The following is a 24895-nucleotide window of genomic DNA, read 5'->3' on the forward strand; positions in this document are numbered from 1 at the left end:
TCCCGCAGCACCGCCGGCGCGACGGAGTCGAGCGGCTGGAGCATCCGCGGGAAGGCTTTGTAGACATGTGGGAGATGCATCTTGTACATCTGCCTGTCTTCCAGCCATTCCCCCGTGGATATGGCCGGCGACTCCATGGGGCGCGCAAGCAGACTTGCTGAGGGGGGCAGGCGTGCCCGGAGTCAGGAGGCGGGGGTGGCGGCGAGATCTATGGCGGCGGCGAGGGTGGAGGTAGTGGCGGGGGCGGCGGCGAGGGTGGAGGTGGTGGCGGGGGCGAAGGGGATCGCGAGAGCGGTCATCTATTTGCCAATTATGTGAACTAAACAGTCAACATATAAAATAATTTAAATATATACAATATAGTTAGAAGGGAAACATAAGTTGGACCTGGCGTTCCTATTCTTATATAAAAATAGAACAGACCTCTGCGTTTTCTTCAAAAAATACATAAATTGGGCTGCCAAAAATAAAACCTCGGATGGGAGGTCCATAGGCCGGTCGATACATGACGGCCCTAAGAAAATACAAACAGGCCTATGGACCTCCCATCCGAGGACGTGGGCTGCGCATGTTAAAAATGAAAGCCTAGACGGGGCAGCCCAAAACCACGTCCAACACTTGCCAAAACTTCGTCCCTCGTTTTCTCTGTGTTTCGCACACTCGACATTGTGTGGGCATTTTGACTGTGCATCATATGAAGATGTGCTATGCATGAATGTTGATCAGCATGATGTTAACTGGCTGGTAGTTCCATTTTCGACCATGAATAAAACTTCCAACATGATGTTAACCCTGTTTGAAAAGGCCGTGTTAATATAAATGCTCTGCCTCTGAAAGTTGCAGTTTCTTATCTGAAACTGAACTTGCAGTTTCTTATCTGAAACTGAAACTTGCAGTTTCTTCTCTGAGAATCACATTGTCTGCACTTTTATACTCCTATGAAACTACATTTTTTAAGTGCTAAAAATAGATATCTAGAATTCATAAAATACTTCATATGCTCAATACTGCAAATCTGAAATTCAAAAGACATTCATATCTGAAAGTACTCTCAAAATACACAACACAAAACACAATTCACAACCTGCAAATACTGACAACCCTAAGCTCCTCCTGACAATTCACAACCTGCCCGACTATTGGGCTGGGGGGGGCAGCCCCCTCCTATTCCTCGGCGGCAGACAGCCGCCCCGTGAGACGATGTGAACGGCGAGGGAGACGATGGCGGGGAAGCGTCGTCGGGCCAACTGCTTTTCTCCTCTTGCAGTTGGGTTCGGTCGACGAAGACTCCACCGGCTCGCTCTGGCAGGACACCCTCACAAACGGCACCCTGTAGATGCTCGATCCTTCAATCTCTGGTGGATGCTCCATCTGGGATCGATACTCCCACCACCGCTCCCTCACGATCGGATTCGGTGAATCTGTTTGCTCCATGGCCCAGAGGAGCAGCTCTATGTACTCCGGCGCGACTCCCTCCGGGAGTATCGCCGCCTTTTCGCTCTGTTGCAGATATTTGGCCATGGATGTCGCCGTCGCCGCTAGTTGGTCCTTGTTGTCAAACCAAGACTGTATCTCCAACATCCTAGCTAGCTTCACAGGGTCGCCGTCTGCGATCCTCACGTATCGGTTGTACTCCTCCATCGATCTACTTCTCCACAGCACCTTCACTCGCCGGCGGTGGTTTTTGAATGGAAGAGGAGAGGAGCAGCGCTGGTTTTGGATTAGAACGGGAGAGGAGCGACGCTGGTTTTGGACTGGAACAGGAGAGGAGGGGCGGTGGTTTTGAAATGGAAGAGGAGAGGAGCGGCGCTGCATTTAGATTGGAACAGGAGAGGAGCGGCGGTGGTTTAAGAGGAGAAGAGCGGAAGAGCGGCGCTGGTCTTGGAAGTATTTTTTTGTTGTTTCGCGTATTTTGGGTCAAAGTTTGACCACGTACTGTATTTGACAAGCAAAATGTGAATGCATGTCACCAAATTGATTTTGATTTTGATCCAGTCAGAGCGCGCCGGCCCTCTCGTCCAATCCTAAATCGCTGCCGCACGCTCCTCTCCCTCTTCTCCATTGCAAAACCACCTCCTCTCCTCTCCATCATCTCCATTCCAAAACCACCGTCTCGCCTCTCCCTCTTCTCTATTGCAAGACCACCGTCTCTCCTCCGTTTTCTAGACGCTTTGCTCCATGGCGCGGGCGCAATCCATGGATACAAAATTAGTATACTGTATACTATTTAAAAGTCGAGGGCGGGGCTTTTCCTGCGCGGTAGGCGGCGGGGCAGTTCCGCCTAGTCGGTTCGACAGAGACGCGAGAAGACGAGGGAGTAGGCTGCTGCAAACGTAGGGCTGTGTGATTTGACAGCGAGTTACTGCTGGACAGGTGGGGCCCCGTGATTTGACTTGCCATTATCATTTTAACTGCGGCGCTACGACCGGCGTGAGTCTCCCAGATTCCTGACCACCTCCATACAGGTGCCTCTCCCAATGCTCCACCATGTAGTAGAGGCTGGCTCTTGCATGAGAGCCCACTTCTCCACTTTTTCCTTGCCTCTCTTTCCTCCACATATGCAAAAATGCCATGTAAAGCGCACTATTGTACTTACTTTTACTTGCTCCTACAGGTGCTTAAGCTTGCCACATAAGCATAAAGTCTGATGTGGCAAGTTAATCAAGAAGAGAGAGACTAGTTTGGTGACCCAAGGAAGAAACGGTGCTAAGCGCGTGTACCTAGGTGAAAAGACAATTTTGAGTCTATAGCTAATTAAATGAAGCAAACTTAGCAACACCATTTCATTGGAAGAGGTCACTCCTTGGCAAATGCAATAAATACACGCGCTTAGCACCGTTTCTTCCTTGAGTACGAAGAAAGAGATAGAGAGGAGTAAAAAAATACACTTATAGCCAACCTTGTTGTAGTATGAGTGACTAAGTGATGACTATGTATGACATGCCAACATCAGATAGCCTAACGCACCGTGTTAAATCTCCAAGGGCGCGACCGCGCGAGCGACGCGACGGTCGTGGTAGGCGCGACCATGATACGGGCTGCTGGCAGCCCTTGGATCTGAGATCAAACGGTCGCATGCTAAGTTGCTGAAAATTTGCAGAATAACCCTCCAGGATAGGATATTCACCCATAGGTCTAGAATCACGCCATGCAACCGTTCGATCTCAGATCCAAGGGCTCTCGGAAGCCCGTATCATGGGAGAATGGAAAGCCACTACCCTGCCGTTCGCACGCTGGCAGTTCGCTCCTACTCGTCCCCGCACGTCCTTCAATACTACGGCGGTTCGCTCCTAGTCGTCCCGTCCATTCACATTACGGCAGTTCCACTAATCCTAACCCTCCTCCCAAATCCATGGCGTCCCAAATCTCCACGATCGGCGGTGAGTACAAGGTTAGAACCATCACCGGCGATGAGTTCGACGTCATCTACACCCGTTCTTCCGCGACGGTGAAAGGATGCCTTTCTCGCTTCAGACGCATGTTCGAAGACTCAGATGATGAGTGGGTCGCTGGGCTAGATGTTGAGTACACCACAGTCCTGGGACGAGAGAAGGATCTAAAGGACGAAGAGAGGAAGAAGCCCGCCGTGATCCAGGTTTGCGTGCATGACTTATGCTTGGTCTACCACATATGCCATGCCGACGTTGAGTGCCAGGATTTTAAGGACTTCCTCGAGAGCAACCTAGTCAAATTCGTTACTGTAGACTTTGGTAACGACAAAGAAGTCCTGCATCGGATAGGCCTCGTTGTAGGCAACACCTTCGACCTCCAGAAGAATCGGCTGGTGTCCTCTCGTCAGCCTTCAATGCTGACCCTGGCAGGAGCCATGGTTCATCCTTCGTACGGTAAACTGGAGAAACCTCATTACACGTTTCATCGTCATGCATGGCAGCGGAATGTACTAGATATAGACCACATCCACTACGCTGCAATGGATGGCTACCTTTGCTTCAATATCTACAAGGGTTGGATGAAGAGCAACAGCCAAGTGTGCGGTTCAAGCAAAGAAGTATCGGCCAAGAGGAAGAGGGACAAGGACGAAGTCGAGGACGTGGACGAGGACTCCGAGTAAGGTGGCAGTGTCGTTGCTCATGGTGGTTCTAATGCAGTGTCTACCGGAATAGTTGCAAAGTTTAATTTCAGGTGTGCTTAATTTAATTTGAGGGGTGTGTTGTGCTGAGCCCCCAGCAGAACTATGTTATGTTTCTTCTCGTTACTTTAACTCTTCAGTACGTACATACTAGTATTTCTTACATTTCATCTTTTAGTTGGTATAGTACTACCACTCGTTTCTTCACATTATATACGTACAATATATATGGCCAACATCATATAGCCAGCAGTTTAGTTGTCAAAGAATTTCAGGGTGCTTAGTTTTGTCAAAGAATTCCAGGATGCTTAGAGGGTGCTTGGATCCAAGGGACTTATTTTAGTCTGACTAAAAATAGTCTCTTTAAGAGGCTAAAGTTCCAAGCACCCCTGACTAAAGAGGGGCTAAAACTAGTCTTGAGACTAAAATTTTTTAGTCAGGGGTACCCCTACTAAAATGTGGATTAGTCCTCTCTCTACTCATTTAACTCCTCTCCTTTAACACAGGCGAGTTCTGGATTGGAGGGTTTGGAGGATAATAAATGCTCATTAACTTGATTTTAGCCTTTTTAGTATTTGGATCCAAGCATGGGTGAGGCTAGCATGTTTTAGTCCCACTACTTTTAGTCATGGGACTAAAACGTATCCAAGCACCCTCTTAGTTTTATTTGAGGGGTGGGTTGTGCTGGACACCATTATTGTGACTAGCCTTTTTAATAGTACTATATGCATAATTTGGCGACGAGCGCTCTCTATATGTACCACCTTTTTTTAATTTCAAGTTTTGCTCCATGGCGCAATCCATCGATACTACTGCTGTACAAAAGTATACATTTTTTAAAAGGCTAGAGGGCGGGGCAGTCTAGCTTGGTCGGTTTCACGAGAGGCGAGGGCCTTTGTGATTTGACGGCTCATTACTGCTGGAAGGCGGGGCCTTGTGATTTGACTGCTCGTATAAATGCGCCGACGACCTGATCGAGGAGGAGCAAAGAACCGTGCGGTATACTCAAGTTTTCCACTGGAGTAGTACTGCGACGGAGGAGCACGAAACACGGCAGCCCAGTGCCATATGGCGATAAAAATGATCTAATTTGCTAGTCATCTCATTGTTAGCATTGTTCTATTCATTCCCTCAAAAAAACATTGTTCTATTCATGCCTCGCAGAGAACGTGACACGTGCGGCGAAACACCCGAAGCAAAAGATGAAACACAGGAGCAAAAGAAGAAGGAAGATTATCACCCCAAATGATCTAATTCGCCGCGGAGTCGTAACTGCTTCTTCATCGCCTCCACGACCTCCATCTCCTTGCGCGTCTCCTCCGCCATCTTCATCATTGTGTCCATGACGCGGCATTTCTCGACGCGAGCCTTCATCATCTGTTCCACGGCCATATTACGTACCTTGACAGCAGCCGGGTGCTCGATGCGGAGCTTCGCCAACTCTTCCTTCTGTTCCATGGCGAGGGCCTGCAGCATCTTCATCGAGGAACTACTATTCTCATGCAGCTTCTTCCAGCCGGCGTTCTTCTCCTTCAACAGGTCGATCTCGTGGCAGAGCTTCGCATTGTCCTCCCGAAGTCGCAGGATTTCGCCGGTCGCCTTCTTCTCCGAGGCAATGCTCTTCTTCAGCAGCATCACCAAGCCGGCGGTCAACTCCCCCTGCTGATTGAGCTCAGCGGGCATGTCGTCGAGGCTCTCCTTCAGCAACTCCATCAAGCCTTGGATGAACTCCTTCTGCTTATTGAGCTGATCGGGCATGCCGTCGAGGGATAACGACTCCAGCTCCGCCGGCTCGGCATGTTCGCCTCCGCGGCTAGGGCGCTCCTGGGAGCCATCGCCTGCCCGTGAGAGATCTTTCGAGGTCTCTGCGTGGCGGCGAGCCCTCTCTTTTTTTCCGCAGCCTTGGTTGCCGCTCCCTTGTTACGAGTAGTTCTCGACCTAGAGCTCTGCTCACCGGCCATGGCAACGACGGACGAAGAAGAAGCACTTATGAGGAGGAAAGGTAGAGTGATTTTCGGTTAGGTAGTTCCCCTTTTTATAACCTAAGTACTAGCACTAGTACTAATACCTGCATAGTGGGAACACGTTCAGGTTTGGTACGTACTACTAGTAGGTGTGAGCAGGCTTTCGAATGTGATGGGAACAAGGTAAAGATTAATTGATGGTTTTGGTTTCGAGGCCCGAAACGGCTCCCGATGAGTTTAGCGGAACATAAATTTCAAGTACTACACTGCTCAAATGCGTAAATATTATGTTACTGTCAAAAATTGGCACAAAATACGAAGGAGACCAATGGAAGTACTACTAGCAACCCACGATTTAACTACTCGCATGCGCGCAGTGGAGTAATAATGTCTTTCTTCCGCCCTCACGTCCACTCAATTTGCATGCGCTGTATTAATTGACCATCAATGAAGTGAACGACTTTACACGCGTCAAATTATCACATGGGGTGGATCTTGGTACAAAATTGCGTCCGCCCGTGTACCCGCGTGTGCGTGCGAGGAATGAGTGCGTGCATGGCGTGCGTGCACATCTTCGCTTCGTGCATGTACCGCCAGTATGGCTCAGGGAGGACGAGTACATTCTTCTGGAACCAGCAGCACGTCACTGTGATCAATCCACGCAAGGAGGTCGCGACAACGCCTACACATGTGCCACGTGGCTTCATGAACTGTAAGAGAGACACTGTGTAGCGTGCCATTGGTATTCTAATTTACGTGTTTTGCACATACTCGAAGTACTAGTAAGGTACACGTGCATTGCACGCATCAGATTTTGCAACCAAATTATGAATAAATACCACACTATAGCATGTAAGCTCTGAGTCATATATGCCTGATGTAGCCCTTCGTTTAATTCTTATAGTTCATCTCATTCAAAATCAATTAGTTTTTATAAAAAAGCTAAGAACGCGGGAATAGGAAAAACATGGGATTATAGTGGAATGTCGTCTTGAATCCTACAGGATTGTACGAGTGTTTGATTGTGCATAGAAAAAACGCAGAATTCTTTCAAAGAGGTTTGAGTGGATGGGATGTTTCCTATGAAATCTAGTGCAAATGAATCATATGGAAAAATTCCTATGGTTTACAATCCTACGAATCAAACAACCAAGATAGGAAAAATTCCTAATGATTAGAATCCTCCAAAATTCCTTTGAGAATCCTTTGAATCAAAGAAGCCCTTAATCTATTTTATGATTCATGGAATTGTGCGTTGTAAAGCATAAAGTAAAAACAAATAATGGCAATTCAACTAGAAAAAAGTTTGGGCAGTTATGATACGGAAGATTCTAGAACAAAAGAGAACCACTGTTGTTTTGAGGTTTGTGCATTATGCTTAAGTTCAACCATGGAGTCTGCTAGATTGTACATGTGGCAAAATCCGGTGGGGGGCTAGAAGATGGTGCGAGGGGCCGAGTGGAGGGAGACTATGAAGGAATGCACAAGTGCGAGATCGATATTTAGAGAGAGAGGGGCGAACACGTGCGCTGATGCGCGCAGTGGCGGAGCCATGAAAAATAAATGAGCTAGGGGGCCAAGCATTGCTAATCCTTTACGAGGAGGGTCAATTCATGAACTTAAACCATTTTTAGCAGCAATTGTCTAATGATCACATTCATATTAGCCTTGATATATAGTGATGTTAGGGGGGAGGGGGCAGGGCCCTTACTGCCCCCTGTCTTCGCCATTGTGCACGCGTCTGAGAGATGAAGCGGAAGGCATGGATGATGAGAGGGGGACGTTGGATACATAATTAATGTGGGTGTATTAGCTATATATGTTAATCCTATATAGAGAGGTATAGATTGATCGATGTGGACGTGGGAAAGAGGGTGAGACCTCACTGGATATATCGATTGATCGGTTTGTGTGGAAAACTATGAAAGACCTAGCTATATACACACATACATAGAGGAACATCGATCGTTGCGCATGCACGCGTGAGAGATAAAGAATGCCCGATATGATGGAGAGGGGGATGTGTGTTGGTGTGTGCCTTCATGGGAGACCGACCTGAAGAAAAAGATTGCATGCGTGCGATGGATAATGCCGACTGGTAGTGTGTGTGCATGCATGCACGAGAGAAGTTAGTGGTACAATTATAAAGAGAAGACTACTGTGTGGGTGTAAAAGAATAGCTGAATAGGTGAGGTCACAATCAATGTAAAGTTGAATTCAAATATTTGAATAAGAGATCCTGATGTTTGAAACCCATGCATGCATGAATATAACGGAGATCTGCGCGGTGTGGTTTGGAAACGAGCATGTTGTAATGTATACACATTGAACAAGGTCAGACTGATTTGAATTTGAGATACCGATGGCAGACATCATTTGGCCACGTCGCATCCGTGCATGGACACACTATTCTAATTGGAGATGATGGGCGGCTTTTGCATCACATATCTATATCTATACCCCTATATATATATTATATTTATATTTTTTATATTGTGTGCGGGTAACTTTAACTTTGAAAGATGGTCGTTGGATGAGGCGAATCCGATGGTCCAAAGATGGCAAATTTGAGCACTACTGGCCGTTGGATATCATCTAGATTCCACCAGATTTCGCCACATGTATAATCTAGAAGACTCCATGGTTGAACTTAAGCATAATGCACAAACATCAAAACACAAGCACTTCTTATTTGTTCTAGAATCTTCCGTATCAGAATTGCCCAAATGTTTTTCTACATGATTTGCCATTATTTGTTTTTACTTTATGTCTTACGACGCACAATTCCATGAATCTTAAAATAGATTAGCTTTCTTATAAAAACTAGATGATTTTGAATGAAATGAACTATAAGAATTAAACGAACATCTACATCATGCATATATGACTCAAATCTTGCATGCTATAATGTGGTATTTATTCATAATTTGGTTGCCAAATCTCATGCGTGCAATGCACGTGTACCTTACTCTAGTCTAAATGGTGTTTGTGTGTGTGTTGTGCGTGTTGAGGTGCAAATTGTCTTTTTTTGGGTACACGTTAAGCTTGTTCTTCCGAAATTTCAAGCCGCGCCTTGTTATGCCGAAAATTCAAGCTAGCGTCTCTGTCTATCGTGCTGCGAAACTCCCGCCTCTTCAACCCGCGCCTTGTTAGCCCGAAATATTTAAGATATATCTTTGTCTCGTTGTGCTCCGACAACTCCCTCCATCTCAACCCGCGCCTTGCTATTCCGAAATTACAACGCGCGCGAAAACTCCCACCTCCTGTGAAATCCCGACACGCGAAATGCCCGTGGTACCCCTGAACCGAAAGAACCGCCTCAAATCGGTGGGGGTACTTTCGTAACTTACCCCACATTTCGGACAAGCGCGTCTCTAAGCCATGGTTCCCCACTGCCATCCCATCCGCCCACCCATTCGTACACCGAGGCCGCGAAAACCCGCGACGAAACCCCACACCCTGCTCCGTCCGCCACCCAGCCGGAGCCTCTTCCCCGACGACGTCGTCCACAGCAACACCTCGACGTCCCTCATCCACCGTACCGGATGAGGATCCGTCGTCGATCTCATCGTCCCGCCGGTTCAGCCACACCGTCCTCCACCTCCAAGGAGCTGCCCCGACGTTCCCCTCGTCTTTCGCGCCACCTCCATTCCCACACCGCCGTCTTCACCTGCACCACCGGAAGAGCATCATCATCACCGTTTCCTCGGATGAAGCTGCGGCCTAATCGGCGCCACCAAAGAGGTTGTACACTAATCGCCGCATTTTCTTCTTGATTCGATCTCATGGTGCTGCCGGCGCTCGGTCCCGAGCCGACACGGCGCGGCTCCATCCACGGCGGCGTCGCCGTCCACTTCCTCCACGGCGTCGCTCCCTCGGCGGCGACGTCCACATCAGTAGGACCTGCTGCTGCTTTAGCTCTCGCTCGCGCTGCTGCTCTGCTCTTGCTCTCGGTCCCCTGCCTGGTCTGCTCTTGCTATTGCTCTTGCTCGCGCTGCTGCTCTCGCTCTTGCTCTTGCTTGCGATGCTGCTCCGATTTAGCTACACTTCACTCCGATGCCGCCGGGGTGAAGGAAGAACCAGCCGCAGCGGGGAGGGGGGCTCGCCGGAGAGGTACCCCACTATCTATCTTAGGGTTCAGGATGGGGGCGGTGGTCGCCGGCGGTGGCGGGGCGGTGGCGGGCGGTGGCGTGGGGATCGCCGGAGAAAAAGCTCGGCATGGGGGGGCTAGAGGGATGGCCGGGCGGCGGCGGACCGGCGGTGGGGAGTGTTTTCGGGCGGGCGGGGCGGCGCACCGCCGGCCGCGGGCGGCGGGGGGCTGCTGTTTGGCCGGCTCAGGGGGTGGAGGTTGAAGATGAACCGCGGGCCCTTGATTTCGTATCCAACAGCTACAAAATCGACTGACCAGAGATGAAAAATTCAGTCGACCAACGTGTAGCCTCACCTTGCTAGTGCGTTTAGTTTCGATAGCAAAATTCAGTTTTGACAGTTAAGTTCAGTTTCGACAGTTAAGTTCAGTTTCGACAGTTAAATTCAGTTTCGACAGTTAAGTTCAGAGATGAGCGGCTGATGTATTTTACATCTAGCACTTTGTGTTTTTGTATTTTACGTCATGTATTGGAGATGCTATTAGAATTCCACTCAGGTTAACGTTGTTCGTTGTCTCTCTTGTCCTGCTTCAGCCTCGGTGTCGTACAACTCACGAGAGCTGCTCCAACGACGAAACCCTCCATCACAGCGGAGCAGTACCTCGGGCTCCATCTCCAGACGCCTAAGATCTTCTTCCCCTCCTCCGACAGCCAAGTCAGCCGGAGCATCCTCACCGGCCAACCCAATCACGCTGAGATCGACATGGCTTCGCCAAAGAGGTTGTACACTTGTTGCATCTCTTTTTTACTCTACATGTTATATATATTGTCCACTGAGCACTCGTAGTAACGGGAAATACGATTATTTTATCCTACTATATGACAAGCAGTGAGGTACCAGGCAACTTAGCTATCCGTGATGGACTCTCTTGAACGCCATCATTATTTATCTCTGCGCGTTTGAGCTGTGCATTTGTCGATGGGCCTGGGAGTTGAGCTAGTATGGCAGTGGCCTGGGTCCAAAGTAATAGAAGTAGCACAAAAACATTTTTTTAGTGTAGGATTTTCCTTGCTCAAGCCTGCCTACTAGAATCGCCAGTGCTTGAAAGGAAAAGTGAATGAAAAACATCGGAATTGGAAAGTTTCCTATGGTACTACTTTTCATGAATTTGGTGCAAAGGAATGGAGCAAAGGAAAACTGTAGGATTTGTTCCTTTAGTGTCTCCTTGAAAGAAAAACCGTAGGAATTCTAATTTCCACTTCTCCTCCTTTTCATATTCCTATTCATCAAGCACAAGACTAAGAGATAGTAGCATAATAGCATTATAACCGTACATTTTCTTGTGGTTTGACTTAATCTCACCATGCTTTTTTGCATCCTGTGATCTTCCAATTGTTGTGAATCAAACACCCAGATTGGCAGAAATCCTGTGTTTTTAAATTCTCTGTTTTGCACGTGCATTCCTATCCTATTCCTGTCTATTTCCTATCCCTGCATTGTTAGAATCCTCAAATTCAAACAAGCCCTTACTCAATTACTTCTGTTACAGATATGTGTCAAAGAAAACCTTGTGTGGTTTGTCCTGCTCCTGCGGCGCTGTGTTCCACCCCAGCTCAGCTGCTCCAACGACGGAAGGGTTCACCACAGCAGGGATCCGCTCTCCAGACTGTCTTTCGCCGCCTCAGATCTTCTTCCCCGCCGCCGGCAGCCACGGCAACTGCATTACCATCATCAACTGAGCAGATGACCTTGAGGACTACACGGGTCCGCAAGAGAGGTCGCACTCTTCCGTGTCTGCTTACGTTATGCGTCGCTTAATATGATGACATGCTACATTATCGTCGTGTTCACCTATTAGACTCCGAGTCAGGTCCAAACTAATGCTGAAACTTGAGTTTTTAAATGGTTGTGGGGTACATATTGGGGCAGCAATCAGTACTATCTGTCTACTATCTGGTTAATCTCCGGTGTCTACTATGAGTTTCATGTTGGGTGCAAACAAACATTAAAGGAGCCATTATCTGTATTTTTTAACTAAAGCTATTATCTGCCTGCTATCATTGGTTTTGGGTCTATCCACAGTTTGCTACCATCACTCTGGATTTGTGCATGCACTCCTTACATAATCTCACTATGTTTTATTCCTATGCATGCCAGTTATTGTACACAATGGAACTGATCATGTAGAGCAAAAGAGACGAGCCTTGCGTGGCAATAAAATTTCATGCAGACGTCGTTCCATGGTGGGCGCAAAGGCAGCCCCCCTCCACCCATTTCGGATCGTAATCAAGAGGAAGATAACTGTTATGAGGGGGATTCAGAAGGAGAAGACCACTCCTATTTACCCCATGAGGTCTTCGCTCTAACTTGGCATGCTGATGTTGGTAATATCATGCATATGGTGCCTTGCATTGCTTACTGTATACATTAAAGATGTCATCTGCTTAGTTTAGACATGCTTTGTGTCAATGCCATCTGTTTAGTTTCTTTATCGTATATGTGAATCATGCAATGCCATCTTGTCTAGCCAGGCATCATATATGTGAATTTTGCAATGCCACCCTGGTTAGCCAGTCATCTTATATGTGAATTATATCATGCCATCATTTTTTATTACGTGTTAAATTTGTCAACAATTTTAGTACATTCAATTACTCTTCCTGTGCATCAGCCATTTGGCACGGTCATGGAAAAATCTGGAGTGGAAACAAGGTCTTCAGAGCAGACAATGCTATCTGACGAAGCGCATGTCTTGCTGGTTACCGATAGCTCCTCAGAGGAGGATTCAGAGACAGATGACCAGTCATATTCCCCCCCCGAGGTGCATGCCCTAACTTGGCAGGGTTATGTTGCTCATATCGTGCGTATGGTATCTTGCATTGCTATGTCATTTGCTTAGTTTAGACATGCTTTGTGTGAATGCCACCTGTTTAGTGTCTAATTACCATATATGTGAATTATGCAATGCCATCTTGTTGCAAGACATTATATATGTGAATTATGCAATGTTATCTTGTTGCAAGGCATTATGTATGTGAATTATGCAATGCCATGCTGTTTAGGCAAGCGTCATATATGTGAATTATATCATGCCGTCCTTTTTTTGTATTTCTCATTGCTTTTGTCGACAATGTTTGTATATTCAACTGCTCTTCCTGTGCATCAGCCATTTGAATTGGTGATGGAGAAATCTGGAGTGAAAACAAGGTCTTCAGAGCAGACAATGCTACCTGCTGAAGCAGATATCTTGCTGGTTACAGATAGCTCTTCAGAGGAGGATTCAGAGGCAGATGACCAGTCCTATTATCCCCCTGAGGTGTATGCTCAAACTTGGCAGGGTTATATTACTCATATAATGCATATGTTGTATTGCAATGCTTAGTTTTTACATCATATACACAATATTGAATGCCATCTCCTTAGTTGACACATCATATATGCGATTGCCCTCTGCTCACTTCCTTAGTATATAAATCATATATTTGAATTATGTCATGCCATGATGTTTACATAGACAGCATGTATCTGAATTATGGCATGCCAACCCATTTTCTAAAGACATAATATAGTTATATCATCTCATCCTGTTTACATAGTCATCATATTTAAATTATGTCATTCTATCCGTGAATTATATCATGCCATCATGTTTCCATCGACGGCATGTTTGTGATTTATGGCATGCCAACCACTTTAATAGACACATCGTATAGTTATATCATGTCATCCTGTTTACATAGTCATCATATTTTGAAGTATGTCATTCTATCCTGTTTAGTTAGCCATCATACATGTGAAATTGTGTCATGCTATCCTGTTTAATTAGCCATCATATATGTGAAATTATGTCCTGCTATTCTGTTTGCTTAGACAACATAAATGTGAATTATTTCATGCCCTGTTTTCTTCCCTACTATCCATTGCACCTGTCTATCTTACAATGTCTGTACATTCAATTACTTTTCTTGTTTATCAGCCATTTCAATTGGAGGGAGTGATGGCAGTATCTGTGGGAGTAAAAACACGGTCTTCAGAAAAGATCGTGCTACCTGTCGATGCAGATAGAACCACGGTTGTACTTGCCCAAGAACCAGCCCCACCACACATAACCCACACTCATGCAGATTGTACCCCTACCCAGTTGGACAGAGAACCAGCTACACCCCTTCTAACCCCAACCCCAGCAGATAGACACCCAGTTCCCGTTGACACAACACCGTCTCCACCACAGAGCACCCAAACACGAGCAGTTAGTAAGGCAACTGCAGTGCCCAAATCACGAGGACCACCACTCCGAACCCGAAGTCAACGCTTAAAGCAGAAGAAGAATTGTTCTCAGGTCAGGTTCCGTAGCTATGGTTCATACTACTTTGCTCTTGCATCACTGTATTTACTGATACCAACTAATTTCAAATTTGAAGGATGCAATTGAAACTCCAATGGCGCAACAGGTATGTTTTAAACCTGTTTCTTCAACGTGTTTGGCTGTTTGCTGTTGTAACTTGCTCTATGTTGATTTCAGTTTCAATTGAATAAACAGTTATGTTCTCATGCCATGCACATTACAAGTGTTGTTATTGCTGTGTAGTTTCCCACACTTATATTCTGTCTATGCTGCTTTGTCTTAAATAGATATGATTCGAACTGTATCTATCTTGATTTGGCAACATAAACTAGAATGATATAGACCATACAGTGACCATACTACATAGATATATGTTTGTTTCATGCTGTTATCCTGTCCACCTTACTACTGAACTGGTTTACCAAAATGAGTTTCATATACTACATTGTAAACCTGAGATGTGTTTGTTTGTTTCTCTTTTAGAACGCGGATAAAATATTGGAGAAGAGTACCCTGTTATGCAATGGTAAAGGAAGTAATGCAGATAAGGTTCAAGATAGTGAGACATCCCTGTTGGTCTCCAAGAAAGCTGATAAAAACTATATTGAAGACACTGAGACAACCCCAAAGTCCTGTCTTGATGTAGTGTTCGAGTTAGTGGCTACCACTTCTGGCACCAGCTCTTTGAACTCATTGCCTGAATCAGTTCGGCTTCTTGAGTCTCAACTTCAAGTTGAAAGACATCGATCAGATGTTATGCGACAGGAAGCCGAAGGACTAAGGAAGTCCCTACAGAATTTAGATGCATACTTTCTGGTGCAACAGCAAGCGCTGGAGGACTTAAGCGCCAAACAAGAGAAACTTCATAAGCTTGCTAAGCATCTTGCCAGCATTATGGGTACCCAGGATATTGTTTCTTGAGCTCTTCTGAAGTGGTTTCAGTTCTGGACTTGTTTTGCTGCGACGTTTATATGCTGCCGTGTTCCCTATATTTGCACTGGTGGCGAACTTTGATGCCCAGTGGATGTAATATGTGTAATAGCCGTGATAGCCTAGTGTAAGTTGCTTGCTTATTTATTTCCTTGTTGTCTTGTTTATTTGTTTGCTTGTAGTCAGTGCAGTTCTTTTTCTGTGGTTTGCTAGTGGCTGCAATAACCTATTTTTAAAAACTAGGCCACAATAACCATGGGCTAATATTTACTGTAGTGACACTGGGCCTCCTACGGGCCGTAGAAACAGTGGGCCTTCTACGGGCCATAGAAATAGTGCGCCTTCTACGGACCGTAGAAACAATGGGCCTTCTACGGGCTGTATCTGTTGGGGAACGTAGCATAAATTCAAAATTTTCCTACGTGTCACCAAGATCTATCTATGGAGTCATCTAGCAACGAGGGAGGAGTGGATCTACATACCCTTGTAGATCGCGCACGGAAGCGTTCAAGAGAACGGGTTGATGGAGTCGTACTCGTCGTGATCCAAATCACCGATGATCCTAGCGCCGAACGGACGGCATCTCCGCGTTCAACACACGTACGGAGCAGCGACGTCTCCTCCTTCTTGATCCAGAAAGGGGGAAGGAGAGGTTGATGGAGATCTAGCAGCACGAAGGCGTGGTGGTGGAAGTAGCGGGATTCCAACAGGGCTTCGCTAAGCGCTGCAGGAGGAGGGAGATGTGTCATGGGAGGGAGAGGGAGGCACCAGGGCTTAGGTTTGGTTGCCCTCCCTTCCCCCCACTATATATAGGGCCAAGGGAGAGGGGGGGCGCAGCCTTGGCCCTTCCTCCAAGGAAGGGTGCGGCCAGGGAGGAGTCCCTCCTCCCCAAGGCACCTCGGAGGTGCCTTCCCCCTTTAGGACTCTTCCTTTCCCTCTTCTCTTGGCGCATGGGCCTCTTGGGGCTGGTGCCCTTGGCCCATGTAGGCCAAGGCGCACCCCCTACAGCCCATGTGGCCCCCGGGGCAGGTGGCCCCACCCGGTGGACCCCCGGGACCCTTCCGGTGGTCCCGGTACAATACCGGTGACCCTGAAACTTGTCCCGATGGCCAAAATAGCACTTCCTATATATAAATCTTTACCTCCGGACCATTCCAGAACTCCTCGTGATGTCCGAGATCTCATCCGGGACTCCGAACAACTTTCGGGTTACCACATACTAATATCTCTATAACCCTAGCGTCACCGAACCTTAAGTGTGTAGACCCTACGGGTTCGGGAGACATGCAGACATGACCGAGATGACTCTCCGGTCAATAACCAACAGTGGGATCTGGATACCCATGTTGGCTCCCACATGTTCCACGATGATCTCATCGGATGAACCACAATGTCAAGGACTTAATCAATCCCGTATACAATTCCCTTTGTCTAGCGGTACGATACTTGCCCGAGTTTCGATCGTTGGTATCCCGATACCTTGTTCAATCTCGTTACCGGCAAGTCTCTTTACTCGTTCCGTAACACATCACCCCGTGATCAACTCCTTGATCACATTGTGCACATTATGATGATGTCCTACCGAGTGGGCCCAGAGATACCTCTCCGTTTACACGGAGTGACAAATCCCAGTCTCGATTCGTGCCAACCCAACAGACACTTTCGGAGATACCTGTAGTGTACCTTTATAGCCACCCAGTTACGTTGTGACGTTTGGCACACCCAAAGCACTCCTACGGTATCCGGGAGTTGCACAATCTCATGGTCTAAGTAAACGATACTTGACATTAGAAAAGCTTTAGCATACGAACTACATGATCTTGTGCTAGGCTTAGGATTGGGTCTTGTCCATCACATCATTCTCCTAATGATGTGATCCCGTTATCAACGACATCCAATGTCCATGGTCAGGAAACCGTAACCATCTATTGATCAACGAGCTAGTCAACTAGAGGCTTACTAGGGACATGGTGTTGTCTATGTATCCACACATGTATCTGAGTTTCCTATCAATACAATTCTAGCATGGATAATAAACGATTATCATGAACAAGGAAATATAATAATAACTAATTTATTATTGCCTCTAGGGCATATTTCCAACAGTCTCCCACTTGCACTAGAGTCAATAATCCAGTTCACATCGATATGTGATTAACACTCAAGGTCACATCCCCATGTGACTAACACCCAAAGAGTTTACTAGAGTCAATAATCTAGTTCACATTACCATGTGATTAACACTCGATGAGTTCTGGGTTTGATCATGTTATGCTTGTGAGAGATGTTATAGTCAACGGGTCTGAATCTTTCAGATCCGTATGTACTTCGCAAATCTCTATGTCATCTTGTAGATGCAGCTACTACGCTACATTTGGAGCTATTCCAAATAACTGTTCTACTATACGAATCCAGTTTACTACTCAGAATAATCTGGATTAGTGTCAAAGTTTGCATCGGCGTAACCCTTTACGACGAACTCTTTTACCACCTCCATAATCGAGAAAATTCCTTAGTCCACTAGTTACTAAGGATAACTTTGACCGCTGTCCTGTGATCCATTCTTAGATCACTCTTGTACCCCTTGACTGACTCATGGCAAGGCACATTTCAGGTGCGGTACACAACATAGCATACTATAGAGCCTATGTCTTAAGCATAGGGGACGACCTTCGTCCTTTCTCTCTATTCTGCCGTGGTCGAGCTTTAAGTCTTAACTTCATACCTTACAACTCAGGCAAGAACTCCTTCTTTGACTGATCCATCTTGAACACCTTCAAGATCATGTCAAGGTATGTGCTCATTTGAAAGTACCATTAAGCGTTTTGATCTATCCTTATAGATCTTGATGCTCAATGTTCAATTAGCTTAATCCAGGCTTTCCATTGAAAAACACTTTCCAAATAACCCTATATGCTTTCCAGAAATTCTATGTCATTTCTGATCAACAATATGTCAACAACATATATCAGAAATTCTATAGTGCTCCCACTCACTTCTTTGGAAATACAAGTTTCTCATAAACTTTGTATACACCCAAAATCTTTGATCATCTCATCAAAGCATACATTCCAACTCCGAGATGCTTACTCCAGTCCTTAGAAGGATTGCTGGAGCTTTGCATACTTATTAGCATCTTTCAGGATTGACAAAACCTTCCGGTTTGTATCACATACAACCTTTCCTCAAGAAAATCGTCGAGGAAACAATGTTTTGACATCCTATCTGCAAGATTTCATAAATAATCCAGTAATTGCTAATATAATTCCAACAGACTCTTAGCATCTCTATGAGTGAGAAAGTCTCACCGCAGTCAACTCCTTGAACTTGTCGGAAACATCTTAACGACAAGTCGAGCTTTCTTAATGGTGATACTTACCATCATTGTCCGTCTTCCTTTTAAAATCCATCTGTACTCAACAGCCTTACGACCATCGAGCTGTTCTGTCCAAAGTCTACACTTTGTTTCCATACATGGATCCTCTCTCGGATTTTATGGCCTCGAGCCATTTATCGGAATCCGGGCCCACCATCGCTTCTCCATAGCTTGTAGGTTCATTGTTGTCTAGCAACATGACTTCCAAGACAGGATTACGTACCACTCTGAAGTAGTACGCATCCTTGTCATCCCACGAGGTTTGGTAGTGACTTGATCTGAAGTTTCATGATCACTATCATAAGCTTCCACTTCAATTGGTGTAGGTGCCACAGGAACAACTTCCTGTGCCCTGCCACACACTAGTTGAAGAGACGGTTCAATAACCTCATCAAGTCTCCACCATCCTCCCACTCAATTCTTTCGAGAGAAACTTTTCCTAGAGAAAGGACCCGATTCTAGAAACAATCCCTTATTGCTTTCGGATCTGAGACAGGAGGTATACCCAACTGTTTTGGGTGTCCTATGAAGATGCATTTATCCGCTTTGGGTTCGAGCTTATCAGCCTGAAACTTTTTCACATAAGCGTCGCAGCCCCAAACTTCTAAGAAATGACAGCTTAGGTTTCTCTAAACCATAGTTCATATGGTGTCATCTCATCGGAATTACGTGGTGCCCTATTTAAAGTGAATGTGGTTGTCTTTAATGCTAACCCATAAACTATCATGGTAATTCGATAAGAGACATCATGGTATGCATCATATCCAATAGGGTGCAGTTATGATGTTCGGACACACCATCACACTATGGTGTTCCAGGCTGTATTAGTTGTGAAACAATTTCCACAATGTCTTAATTCTGTGCCAAACTCGTAATTCAGATATTCATCTCTATGATCATATCATAGATCTTTTATCCTCTTGTCATGATGATCTTTCAACTTCACCCTAAAATTAATTGAACCTTTCAATAATTCAGACTCGTGATTTATCAGGTAAATATACTCAACATCTACTCAAATCATCTGTGAAGTAAGAACATAACGATATCCACTACATGCCTCAGCACTCATTGGATTGCACACATCAAAATGTATTACTTCCAACAAGTTGCTTTCTAGTTCCATTTTACTAAAAACGAGGCTTTCAGTCATCTTGCCCATGTGGTATGATTTGCATGTCTCAAGTGATTCAAAATCAAGTGAGTACAAATGATCCATCTGTATGGAGTTTCTTCATGCATATCTACCAACAAACATGGTTCGCATGTCTCAATCCTTTCAAAAATGAGTGAGTCCAAAGATCCATCAACATGGAGCTTCTTCATGCGTTTTATACCGATATGACTTAAGTGGCAGTGCCACAAGTAGGTGGTACTATCATTACTATCTTATATCTTTTGGCATGAACATGTGTATCACTACGATCGAGATTCAATAAACCATTCATTTCAGGTGTAAGACCATTGAAGGTATTATTCAAATAAACAGAGTAACCATTATTCTCTTTAAATGAATAACCGTATTGCGATAGACATAATCCAATCATGTCTATGCTCAACGCAAACACCAATCTCGATGGTAGAGGGAGCGTGCGATGCTTGATCATATCAACATTGGAAACACTTCCAACACATATCGTCAGCTCACCTTTAGCTAGTCTCCGTTTATTCCATAGCTTTTATTTCGAGTTACTAACACTTAGCAACCGAACCGGTATCTAATACCCTGGTGCTACTAGGAGTACTAGTAAAGTACACATCAACACAATGTATATCCAATATACTTCTATCGACCTTGCCAGCCTTCTCATCTACCAAGTATCTAGGGTAATTCTGCTCCAGTGGCTGTTCCCCTTATTACAGAAGCACTTAGTCTCGGGTTTGGGTTCAACCTTGGGTTTCTTCACTAGAGCAGCAGCTGAATTGCTGTTTCATGAAGTATCCCTTCGTGTCCTTGCCCTTCTTGAAAATAGTGGTTTCACCAACCATCAACAATTGATGCTCCTTCTTTTGTGGTGTCAAACATCGCGAATATCTCAAGGATCATCATATATGTCCCTGATATATTATAGTTCATCACGAAGCTCAAGCAGCTTGGTGGTAATGACTTCGGAGAACCATCACTATTTCATCTGGAAGATCAACTCCCACTCGATTCAAGCGATTGTTATACTCAGACAATCTGAGCACAAGTTCAACAATTGAGCTTTTCTCCCTTAGTTTGCAGGCCAAGAAAATTGTCGGAGGTCTTATACCTCTTGACGTGGGCACGAGCCTGAAATCCCACTTTCAGTCCTTGGAACATCTCATATGTTCTGCGATGTTTCAAAAACGTCTTTGGTTCCTCAATTCTAAACCATTTAGCATTACGCACTGAACTATCATGTAGTCATCAAAATGTGTATGTCAGATGTTCGCAACATCCACAGACAACGTTCGAGGTTCAGCACACTGAGTGGTGCATTAAGGACATAAGCCTTCTATGAAGCAATGAGGACAATCCTCAGTTTACGGACCTAGTCCGCATAATTGCTACTATCAACTTTCAACTAAATTTTCTCTAGGAACATATCTAAACAGTAGAACTAAAGCGCGAGCTACGACATAATTTGCGAAGACCTTTTGACTATGTTCAGGATAATTAAGTTCATCTTATGAACTCCCACTCAGATAGACATCCCTCTAGTCATCTAAGTGATTACATGATCCGAGTCAACTAGGCCGTGTCCGATCATCACGTGAGACGGACTAGTCAACATCGGTGAACATCTTCATGTTGATCGTATATGCCATACGACTCATGCTCGACCTTTCGGTCTCTTGTGTTCCGAGGCCATGTCTGTACATGCTAGGCTCGTCAAGTCAACCTAAGTGTTTTGCGTATGTAAATCTGGCTTACACCCGTTGTATGTGAACATAAGAATCTATCACACCCGATCATCACGTGGTGCTTCAAAACGACGAACTTTCGCAACGGTGCACGGTTAGGGGGAACACTTTCTTGAAATTTTAATGAGGGATCATCTTATTTACTACCGTCGTTCTAAGCAAACAAGATGCATAAACATGATAAACATCATATGCAATCAAATAGTGACATGATATGGCCATCATCACTTTGCTCCTCTTGATCTCCATCTTCGGGGCTCCATCATCGTCACCGGCATGACACCATGATCTCCATCATCATGATCTCTATCCTCGTGTCTTCATGAAGTTGTCTCGTCAACTATTACTTCTACTACTATAGCTAACGGTTAGCAATAAAGTAAAGTAATTACATGACGTTTATGTTGACACGCAGGTCATAAATAAATTAAGACAACTCCTATGGCTCCTACCGGTTGTCATACTCATCGACATGCAAGTCGTGATTCCTATTACAAGAACATGATCAATCTCATACATCACATATATCATTCATCACATCCTTTTGGCCATATCACATCACATAGCATACCCTGCAAAAACAAGTTAGACGTCCTCTAATTGTTGTTTGCATGTTTTACGTGGCTGCTATGGGTTTCTAGCAAGAAAGTTTCTTACCTACGCAAAAACCACAACGTGATATGCCAATTGCTATTTACCCTTCATAAGGACCCTTTTCATCGAATCCGATCCGACTAAAGTGGGAGAGACAGACACCCGCTAGCCACCTTATGCAACTAGTGCATGTCAGTCGGTGGAACCAGTCTCACGTAAGAGTACGTGTAAGGTCGGTCCGGGCCGCTTCATCCCACAATGCCGCCGAATCAAGATTGGACTAGTAACGGTAAGCATATTGAACAAAATCAACACCCACAACTACTTTGTGTTCTACTCGTGCATAGAAACTACGCATAGACCTAGCTCATGATGCCACTGTTGGGGAACATAGCAATAATTCAAAATTTTCCTACGTGTCACCAAGATCTATCTATGGAGTCATCTAGCAACGAGGGAGGAGTGGATCTACATACCCTTGTAGATCGCGCACGGAAGCGTTCAAGAGAACGGGGTTGATGGAGTCGTACTCGTCGTGATCCAAATCACCGATGATCCTAGCGCCGAACGGACGGCACCTCCGTGTTCAACACACGTACGAAGCAGCAACGTCTCCTCCTTCTTGATCTAGCAAGGGGGAAGGAGAGGTTGATGGAGATCCAGCAGCACGACGGCGTGGTGGTGGAAGTAGCAGGATTCCAACAGGGCTTCGCTAAGCGCTGCGGGAGGAGGGAGATGTGTCATGGGAGGGAGAGGGAGGCGCCAGGGCTTAGGTTTGGTTGCCCTCCCTTCCCCCCACTATATATAGGGCCAAGGGAGAGGGGGGCGCAGCCTTGGCCCTTCCTCCAAGGAAGGGTGCGGCCAGGGAGGAGTCCCTCCTCCCCAAGGCACCTCGGAGGTGCCTTCCCCCTTTAGGACTCTTCCTTTCCCTCTTCTCTTGGCGCATGGGCCTCTTGGGGCTGGTGCCCTTGGCCCATGTAGGCCAAGGCGCACCCCCTAAAGCCCATGTGGCCCCCGGGGCAGGTGGCCCCACCCGGTGGACCCCCGGGACCCTTCCGGTGGTCCCGGTACAATACCGGTGACCCCGAAACTTGTCCCGATGGCCGAAATAGCACTTCCTATAGATAAATCTTTACCTCCGGACCATTCCAGAACTCCTCGTGACATCCGGGATCTCATCCGGGACTCCGAACAACTTTCGGGTTACCGCATACTAATATCTCTATAACCCTAGCGTCACCGAACCTTAAGTGTGTAGACCCTACGGGTTCGGGAGACATGCAGACATGACCGAGATGACTCTCCGGTCAATAACCAACAGTGGGATCTGGATACCCATGTTGGCTCCCACATGTTCCACGATGATCTCATCGTATGAACCACAATGTCAAGGACTTAATCAATCCCGTATACAATTCCCTTTGTCTAGCGGTACGATACTTGCCCGAGATTCGATCGTTGGTATCCCGATACCTTGTTCAATCTCGTTACCGGCAAGTCTCTTTACTCGTTCCGTAACACATCACCCCGTGATCAACTCCTTGATCACATTGTGCACATTATGATGATGTCCTACTGAGTGGGCCCAGAGATACCTCTCTGTTTACACGGAGTGACAAATCCCAGTCTCGATTGGTGCCAACCCAACAGACACTTTCGGAGATACATGTAGTGTACCTTTATAGCCACCCAGTTACGTTGTGACATTTGGCACACCCAAAGCACTCCTACGGTATCCGGGAGTTGCACAATCTCATGGTCTAAGGAAACGATACTTGACATTAGAAAAGCTTTAGCATACGAACTACATGATCTTGTGCTAGGCTTAGGATTGGGTCTTGTCCATCACATCATTCTCCTAATGATGTGATCCCGTTATCAACGACATCCAATGTCCATGGTCAGGAAACCGTAACCATCTATTGATCAACGAGCTAGTCAACTAGAGGCTTACTAGGGACATGGTGTTGTCTATGTATCCACACATGTATCTGAGTTTCCTATCAATACAATTCTAGCATGGATAATAAATGATTATCATGAACAAGGAAATATAATAATAACTAATTTATTATTGCCTCTAGGGCATATTTCCAACAGTATCATCAATGGGCCTTCTACGGGTCGTATCATCAATGGGCCTTATACGGGCCGTATGATCGATTGGCCAAACATGGGCCAAACAGACCGCATTCTGGCCGTAAACGGGCTAGAGTTGGAATCGTCCGTTCATGGGCCGACCATAACGGGCCATCGTTAATAGGCCATATTTGATGACGCTATGAAAACGGCCCAACGTATTAACGGACCACAAACAGGCCGACTGTAACCACATGCTGAATTTGGCCCACAAGCAGAAAATGACAGTAACGGGCCGTAAGTAAACGAATGCTGGAAATGAGCCCAAGAATAACATGGGCTGGAGACGGCCCAACGGAATAACGGGCCGTTAATGGGTATAAAGTGATACACTGTTCATTACGGGCCAGTTTCACTATGGGCCGTTAATTGGTGTAAAGTGATACACTGTTCATTACGGGCTAGTTTCAGAATGGGCCGCTAATGGGCCAAGAGTTACAAAGGGCCTCATATGGGCCGAAAGACGTCATGGGCTATAC

The sequence above is a fragment of the Triticum aestivum genome, chromosome 1A (genome assembly GCF_018294505.1).
Source record: "Triticum aestivum cultivar Chinese Spring chromosome 1A, IWGSC CS RefSeq v2.1, whole genome shotgun sequence".
In the NCBI taxonomy this organism is placed as follows: Eukaryota; Viridiplantae; Streptophyta; class Magnoliopsida; order Poales; family Poaceae; genus Triticum; species Triticum aestivum.